The sequence below is a fragment of the Haemaphysalis longicornis genome, unplaced genomic scaffold (assembly GCF_048455015.1).
Source record: "Haemaphysalis longicornis isolate Haplotype H1 unplaced genomic scaffold, Haemaphysalis longicornis Haplotype H1 scaffold_7, whole genome shotgun sequence".
NCBI classification, from domain to species: Eukaryota; Metazoa; Arthropoda; class Arachnida; order Ixodida; family Ixodidae; genus Haemaphysalis; species Haemaphysalis longicornis.
The window spans coordinates 100,069,263-100,078,195 of NW_027526422.1; the positions used below are offsets into that span (position 1 = coordinate 100,069,263).

At 43.2% G+C, this 8,933-nt stretch overlaps 2 non-coding genes across 2 annotated transcripts; one reads left to right on the plus strand and one right to left on the minus strand.

Moving 5' to 3' along the window:
* Positions 1 to 91, minus strand: Trnay-gua (transfer RNA tyrosine (anticodon GUA)). Its single transcript is given in 2 exon segments — positions 1 to 36; positions 55 to 91. It is a non-coding gene; the product is annotated as a tRNA-Tyr (tRNA).
* A 6,000-nt stretch (positions 92 to 6,091) lies between these two features.
* On the plus strand, positions 6,092 to 6,179 carry Trnay-gua (transfer RNA tyrosine (anticodon GUA)). The gene is given in 2 exon segments: positions 6,092 to 6,128; positions 6,144 to 6,179. It is a non-coding gene; the product is annotated as a tRNA-Tyr (tRNA).
* Positions 6,180 to 8,933: the final 2,754 nt, after the last annotated feature.

Consider the following 8,933-nt stretch of genomic DNA (forward strand, 5'->3'; position numbering starts at 1 on the left):
TCCGTCGAGCCGGATTCGAACCAGCGACCTATGGATGTCCGCAGTGCGAAACCTCTACAGTATACCGCTCTACCAACTGAGCTATCGACGGGCATGGTGAGAACCGCTTTCCGTCCAATCGCCGAGTTCGATTAAACTGGAGCGCCAGTTGTACACCGAGTGACCTCTCCGGACATTGGCCGAGAGTCAGCTGGCTGCGCTTTTCGCCTCTGCTGTGATATGTGGCAGGCGTTTGTTGGCGTCCCCTTGTTTTTAGGGATCGTGTTCTATTCTGTTGTAACACAGTGCTTCTTTTGAACAGCCTGGCTTTATTTTCGGTTACAGTCAGTATCAATTACATCTTGTGCTTGTTTATTTATCTATCTTTGTTTTGGAGGCTCCTGTTCCTTTAAATTCTGTCACAGCGCTTCTTTTGGGCAGCGTGGCTTTATTTTCGGTAGCACTCATTATAAATTATATCTTGTGCTTATTTTATTTATCTGTTTGATGAGGCAACAAGATCTCGGGTGATCAGGCTAAATGCAGATGAACTCCGCCTGACTAAGGCCCATTCAGCCGTACATGATCATTGCTAACAGCGGTAGCAACAAACTTAGACAAACCACAGGCGGCAAAAGAAAACAAGATCAATATTCAAGAAACGTAACTCAAAGAACTATTCGCAAAAAGAAATACACAGGCGTGCAAAAGAACAGTCGTTCAGTGTATACAATAATTAAAATTAGGCACAGTTCATTTCATGGCACGAGTAAGAAGGTACTGCTTAACATTGCTTTTAAAGGCATGTATCGAACTGAACTCATGTACCGTTTTGGGAATATCAGGATGTTTGTAACCATTGGGGTTTTGTATAGTTCATGTATAAGTGTATATACATGTTGTGTGGTTGATAGAGTGTATAAAAGTGGCATTCGTCAAGTTTGGTTTTGTAACAAATGCGTATTGAAAGCTTAAATTCAAACAGCTGCGTAACCTTTAGCAATGTATTCTCGGAGAAGGCAGGAGGGGAGGTTTGTTTTAAGTACTGATGATTTTCAACACAGCAAACTGCTCATTATTGTAGTGCTGTTATCCATTTTATATTCGTCATAGTCGCGGTACCCCATACTAACAAGCAGTAGTGCAAGTGAGATTGCACCAGTGCATCATATAGTTGACATTATAAGGTTTTAGAAATCATTTCTCTAATTTTATGCATTTCTATGAATTTTGACACATTTGCATGCACGCTATTTATATGTGGTGTCCAGCTCAGGCTTTCTTCGAAAACAACTCCTTGGTGGTGGTGGTGGTGGTGGTGGTTGTGAGATCAGGCGGCGTTAGCCTGGCTGGATATGCCGGCAATTGCTCCACCCGAGCTCCTCCTAATTAGCCAAAGGTAGTGTCCTTTTACCACAAGTTTGCCAGCTCCGTCTCCTCAAGGAAGCTTAGGAGAAGGCGTGACACGTCTCTTCGCAGCATCCAATGTCCCCTTGGAAAGACAATGTGGTTCAGAGTGCTGCCAGGGGCTGCCGGCTTCGGAATCGCTGAGAGCATTGCAGTCCGCTCGACATCATACTATTGGCAACACATTACGTAGTTGTGTACATCCCCTATCACTGCACATGACGAACACAGAGGCGATCGCACGAGGCCCACCTTGAATATCCATGCTGTTGTCTTCGCTAAGCCCGTTCGGATGCGGTACAGCAATGTTGCCTCCGATTTTGTAAGCCCCTTTGTGACGCAAGGCTGGTGATAGGGATTTACCAGAGACTTGAAATATTCGCCCACTGTTCGCCTGAAGTCGTTCCAGTGATTGGGGGAAACTTTAACTGTCGGTGCAAATTGCAGCGCACTCCGTGCCATCTGATCAGCGGTCTCATTGCCCTTGACGCCAACATGGGATGGAATCGATTGAAACTGCACATTGAAACCCTTGCTGCTAAGTTCTCGCACAAGCCGCAAGGAAGGCTGACAGTCTTTTTTCGTGTGGATCCCATGCTGCAAAAGTTGTAGTGCTGCTTTTGAGTCAGTCAGAATTACAACTTCCTGCAGCTTATACGACTTAAGTTTTCTCAAAGCAGCAGCGATTGCAATGCACTCGGATTCGGTGGAGGATACCACAGGATCCAGGCGTGCTGCCCACGAAACCTTGGCATCAGGAATGATCTACGCGGCTGCACTAACCCCTCTGTACGGATCGACTGAGCCATCCGTAAAAATTTGAAGGTGATTGGGATAAGTGTTCTCCAGATGTTGAAGAACCAAAACTCTGGCTGCTTTCACTGGCGTGTTTCACTTGACTCTCATGTGAGGAACATGTAGCTGACACTGCAGGCTCTCGTAAGACCATGGCAGCATTGAGATGGGAAGTTTCCCAGCCACTGATGGCACAATATTCTCAGAGTGTTAAGATCAGTGTGCGCATGAGAGGCCGTCCTTGATCGAAGCTGCCGTATTATTGCTCTTCCACCACTGGCTTCCCCAAGACGCATTACCTGCGTCAGTAACATCTGAAACGCCATCAAGCGGAGTGTAGCAGACTGGCTCTCCCGTATTACCTTCTAGTTTGCCGCTCCTCAGGAACTCCAATTGCAATCCTCAGCAATTTCCTATGCAACGCTTCGAGGCGCTCATACTGGGATTCTGAAGGGGAGATCACGCAAGTGGTAAAGAATGCGAGTCACAATCAGAGCTGAGTGCAGCTTAATCATCTACGCTGGGTGATTCGCCCCCTTTGCTCCAGCAATCTTCCTCAAAATGTTCACACGGGGAAGCAGAGCCGAAACAGTCATGTCGACTGCCCGTCACCTGTACAGTCTGCTGTCGAGGGTGACACCAAGGAACCGCACGTGAGGGGCTTGACGCATAGACAGGCTGCCCAATGTGGACCATCGCCTGTTCCCAGGGAAAAGAACAAAACAGGACTTCTCGGCCGAGAGCGTCAGTCCCACGGAGGACAAATATTTCTGCATGGTGTGAACACTCCGTTGAGCCATTCCTGCCAGTCACTCATGTTGATATCCGGAAAACCAGATGCAAACATCGTCCGCGTACACGGATACTTGAGCTCGTTGTCGAACTTCTTTTAGTGCTGCAGGTAGCCCAGCCATAGCCGCATTAAACAGAATAGGGGACAAAACACTACCCTGGGGAACCCTCCTCGAGACGGTTCTTTTTTCGCTTAGCACACTCCGAAACCGTGCTTGCATGTACCGTCTGTGAGAAAGCCGTGAACGAAGCGACGAAGGTATGCTGACACCGCCATTGCACGTAGTCTGTCCACTGTTGCTTGTCTCAGGAGACAGCCATAGGCTTTCGAAACGTCATAAAACAGAGCTATAGTTAAAAGTTCAAGCACTCGGTTCAAACACTATCCTGGGCGCTTAAGCGTCGTCGGAACCCAGTCATGCAGTATGGTAGTTTTTTATAACGGTCTAGCCACCAGGTTAGCCTCGCACAAACCAGGTTCTCCATCAACTTCGCCACACAAGATGTGAGGGAAACAGGCCGGTATGAAGACACTACAGTTCGGTCCTTTCCAGGTTTAAGAACCGGCACCACCCAGACGAGTTTCCACGAAGAAGGAACGGCACCAGTCCCCTAAATGTGGTTGAAGTACCGGAGGAGATCGTTTTTGCGTTCCGTAGGCAAATTAAGCAGCATTTGATTGGAGATTGCCTCAGGACCTGGTGAACATCGCCTGCGTAAGGAACTTAGCGTGCTCTCGAACTCCCGAGGCGTGAATGGGGCATCCAACACTGAGGAGGACATGGAGGCTAACGGGGAAAGGAGTCCCGCAGACATTGTGTAAGTGTACGCGTCCGCAAATTCCTCGGCCAATTCGGAGATCTTCACATCCTTCCGTAATGCTTGGAATAAGTATCAACTATCATGTTGTAACACAATTGCGAAACTGTATTTGGGTTTCATAATCATGCGGTTTATTTGTGCGATTTACCACTACGTATTTAGTTTTTCCAACAATTAGCTGCAATTGATTCACCTTTAACTATGTTATCCAGTCAACTAACCAAGTGCTAACAGTGGTAATAACATTGCTTAACTGCCTCCTAGAGAAAAATACACTATAATCATTAGCATTCAAAGTGATTTCTGGTGTACCTGGCATGTGTACAATGTCATTAATATATATATATAGATATATATAAAGCAATAATGGACCCAGAATGAACATTAGGAAATCCCGTGAGTGATTGGTTTTAACGAAGGTTGATATCTAGTGATAAAACCGCGCTGTAAGCGACCGTTCAAATAACTTCTACGCAATTTTAAAAGTATGTCCCTAATTTCGTAGAGACGCAATTTTAGAAACAGAACGTCGTGTTCAATTAAATCAAATGCCTTTCTAAAATCAAAAGATGAACCTATAGTAGACTGTTGTGTTTTAAAATTACTAGTTAAGTTGTCTTTTTTTTGTAGTGCCATCTCAGTTGATTTAACTTCGCGGAAATCATATTGCTCATTCATGAATAGAGGAAGTATATTCACAAATTTATTTAAGCATGTTTCAAAAAGATGCCCAACTACTTTTGAAAACAAAGAAAGAACGTAAATGTAGCGGTAGTTACGTATATTGTCCCGAGGACGCCTTTGTGAATAATGACTGCTCTTTCTTTTTACATGCTTTACAGAAGTATGCCGATTTCAAACGCAGTACAGCATATATTCGCAACGACAGAATGGAGATCCGCTAAGGCTCTAATGGGCGTACCGGATTCAGTACTTTTGTCTAACGACCTAAAAATATTAATTATTTGCAAATCAGGACTAAGTGCCAAAAAGACAGAGGGCGACATTTCAGACGGGATGTATTTCCTACATTCGAAGCATGGCTTGCAGGACAAGGGTGCAGCGCCCGAATCCAGAAAATAACTGTTAAATGTTACGTCGAGACACTCAAGACTTCCCTCTACGTTGCCTATTACTAATTCGTCTCGGATAGAATTCTCTGGTGTACCAACTAAATTTCTGATTGCACTTCATATTTTACTCGGATGGCTGGAAATAGACTCAAACTTCCCTTTGAAAAGTCTAGCTTTTTCTAGGTCAGAGTTTAAGTTATTTTTTTCGGGGGGCGCTTGTACTCACTTAAAACATTGGTGTCACGAGATCGAAAAAAATTGCCATAATATTTTTCTCGAGTTTTCTTTTTTTATAAAAATCACTTGTGACCCAGAGTTTCCTCGATTCTTATCTTATGTTCTTTCTTTCTAAAACCGTTAGTATATTGTAAATTACAGACTAACAGGTGGTAATTTCCTGGGAGTCGTCAAGCTCAAAAGCAGCACCCGGCCGGAGCTTGCCCAAAGGAAATGCCTTGGCAATAAGACTGAAATCAAACCTTCAGGTACTGTGGAATTCGGGTGCTCTTCGTCGGAGTTACTCACAATAGTATCGACTGTGCACTCTCCGTCTGCCCACAATCTCATATTGGGCTGTGACGTCCTCTCTTCGACGTCTGCGGTCATCTCTTATCGTCAAACGGCCATCGACATGTCACATGTAGAAGGCATAGTTATTCCATCGGTCGACGACGTCATTGAGTTTGGGCAGATGATAGTGTTTTACCTGCACTTCAAGAGCACATCTTGTCGAATTCTGCTGGAGCCATAACTGAAAAAGATGTCTTTGCTGTGCCGCTTGTTCCTCTACTTTGACAGGGTAATACAGTCGCTGGAGGTATTTTGTGATTTTAGCAAGGGGTGGCCCTCATTACCGTACAAACCAACGAAGATAAATTTCGTTCTGCAAGAGTCCTTTTATGCCAAACACAATTGAATGGAAGAGCAATGAACAAAAGGCGAGAAAAATAAGGAACAAACACACAGGCCTTTGGAGACAGTGAATAATTCGCCAAAGAACAAACCATCACGCCAGGTGCATGAAAAAGGCCACTCCGCCGGTGGCGGCAGCTCCGGCCCAGTTTTACATTTCCGCGTAGCGGCAGAACTCCTTATCCTTTCACCTCGAGGCAATTATGTGTTTTCTTGCAACGTTACCTTCGCTCTAGATTTTTCTTAGTGGCACGGAAACGGCGAGGGCCGGCGTCTATGCAATCAACGTCAGTGTCAGCGGTCTCCTGTGGCCGTCGATAGCTCTGTTGGTAGAGCGGTGGACTGTAGAGGTTTCGCACTGATATCCATAGGTCGCTGGTTCGAATCCGGCTCGACGGAATTGTTTCTTTTTTTGTATTTCCTTTTCAAACTTACAGCGTAAACTTTGTGGTCCTTCTTTATGGTTGTTTGCTGGCGAGTGTGAGTGTTTCGTTGGAGAGCGACAGTGCACTGGCAACTTCATATGCAAACACAGCTACAAGTGAGCCCGTTGGGTGTTGTTATCAATTATGGATCCTAAGAGGGTCTGTCAACATCCTCCCTAACTGGCTTTTTTTTGAAAAATATCGTCGTCTTTCGACGTAGAAACGTGAACAATTTGCAAATATATGAGGGCTTTTTTTAATGGGACCAATACACTTTATTAAGCGAATTTGAGAAGAAAGCGAAAGTTTGTAATGAGACCTAAATGCAACGCTCTCAAAGCTATTATAAAATAGGTTGTACATGTCAGCTAAGGGACGTTTATGCCCCCAAGCAGATAAAAATTGGGCAGTGAACGTGAGCAATATCAGCATGAGTTTGTATTTGGCCCGTATTGGATTGAAACACTAATAATGATGCGGCCTTTTTATAAATATTATATTTCAATTCGCTTTCAAGAATGCTGTGATGGCGTTCTTGCGAAAAAAAGTTTATTCTATGCAAAACGGCTTCAAAAAGAGTAGAGCTATATCAGCAGAGCAGGTGAGTCAGCTTCGCAGCATTAGCAGTTCTTTTGAATACTTCCGTGGGATGATTTTCTTGAGCACTCACGAAGACACTCGTGAAGTAAGCAAGCTATTCGTTTCCTTCCCATGAATTTGGAAGTGGATCGTGCATTATTGAACTAGATCGTACTTACACGGGGGCCGAGGGGAGGGGGTTGGAGAGATTTTCTAAGGATTGTAAGCGGCGGCTATTTGGTTAAGTACTAAAACGGTAAACATGGGAGTACGAAAGTAAATATAACCATACTTACTCCGCAGGGATGGGGAAACCAAGATGAAATGATTGTTTCATATCTCTCAGTTGCACTTCGTTCCCGTCTTCTTCTGTTTACTTTGTCGTCGACGTCTGGGGACAGATATTTTGCCGTACTCCCAGTTTGGGTCAGAAGTCACAATAAGTCAGCCCCAAAAAGCAAAACAAAAAGTTGAAAACACCCACAAAACCATCCGAACAGTCGAGCCAAAAGCAAACTCCCGTTTGAAAAATAGATTTGGCTAATTTCCATCCGTGCCACAGCAAGATCTGGCCTGTTTGCGATACGAACGACGATCTGCGTCCACATTGAAGGCCCAATCACTCCTATTTTCTTGCCACCTTTTTTTCGGGGATGTTGACCAGTTGTCCCCGTCAATGCAGTTTTACCTGACTTATTTTCGGTTTGTGGATTTGGCTCACTTTGAAAAACAAGATGCTTAATAATGTGAAAATACGCGTACCCTTTCATGTACGTACGGCGGCTGGCCCGTAAACAAGTGAAGGCCGCCGTACATGCGAGCTGTCGGCCCGTGCTCGCGGTGTAGACCAGGAAACGGGACAACAGCCACTTCTTAGTAGCTCTACAACAAATTTATTGCTCTCTTTGTCATAGATATTTATATATATATATATATATATATATATATATATATATATATATATATATATATATATATAATATATATATATATATATATATATATATATATATATATATATATAAGACAGAAATAAGAATTGGCAGTCAAGACAACCTCGGAAAGCAAAGGGGAGGATGTAGTACGTCAAGATAAAGAATTTGGAAAATAAGGAAGTGGAGAAAAAATGCCCGCCAGGTGGGATCCGAACCCACGACCTCCAGAATACCGGTCTGGTATTCTGGTATTCCGGTATTCTGGAGGTCGTGGTTTCGGATCCCACCTGGCGGGCATTTTTTCTCGACTTTCTTATTTTCCAAATTCTTTATCTTGACGTACTACATCCTCCCCTTTGCTTTCCGAGGTTGTCTTGACTGCCAATTATTATTTCTGTCTTATTTCAACGAGCCCCCGATTTCCTATTCTGATTCGCTATATATATATATATATATATATATAAATATATATATATATATATATATATATATATATATATAGGGTTTGGAAATGAGGGGCTCGTTAGGAAATACAGAAATAAATCCGGCAGTCTACAACGCCAAAGCAGGCATAGGGGAATGGCTAGACTATTTTTTACCGTTAGTGACGTTACATTATTTTTTTTAATTATTACGCGAGTAAGAAAGAAAGAAAAACACGCGCCCAGAGTGGCGTGGGATCGGTCGTGGGTTCGGTCCCCACTCTGGGCGCGTGTTTTTCTTGTTTTTCTTTCTTTCTTACTCACGTAATAATTAAAAAAATAGTGTGACGTCACTAACGGTAAAAAATAGTCTAACCATTCCCCTATGCCTTCTTTGGCGTTGTAGACTGCCGGATTTCTTTCTGTATATACATATATATATATATATATATATATATATATATATATATATATATATATATATATATATACCGGTATATATATATATATATATATATATATATATATATATATATATATATATATATATATATATATATATATATATATGAGGAAAGCAAGTTCTCTTTGCTGAAACGTAGGCCACAATCGTGCTTTTACCTTGTTCGAAGTTTTTCTTCTTTTGTATATATATATATATATATCGGACATATGTAGATAATGCTCAATGGCGTCATGGCGCACCATCGTCGACGACGAGAGGGAGTTGGCATGGCGTGCAGCTTTCGTGGCAACCTTGTAAATATTGTACCTAGATCGCTCATCAGCACT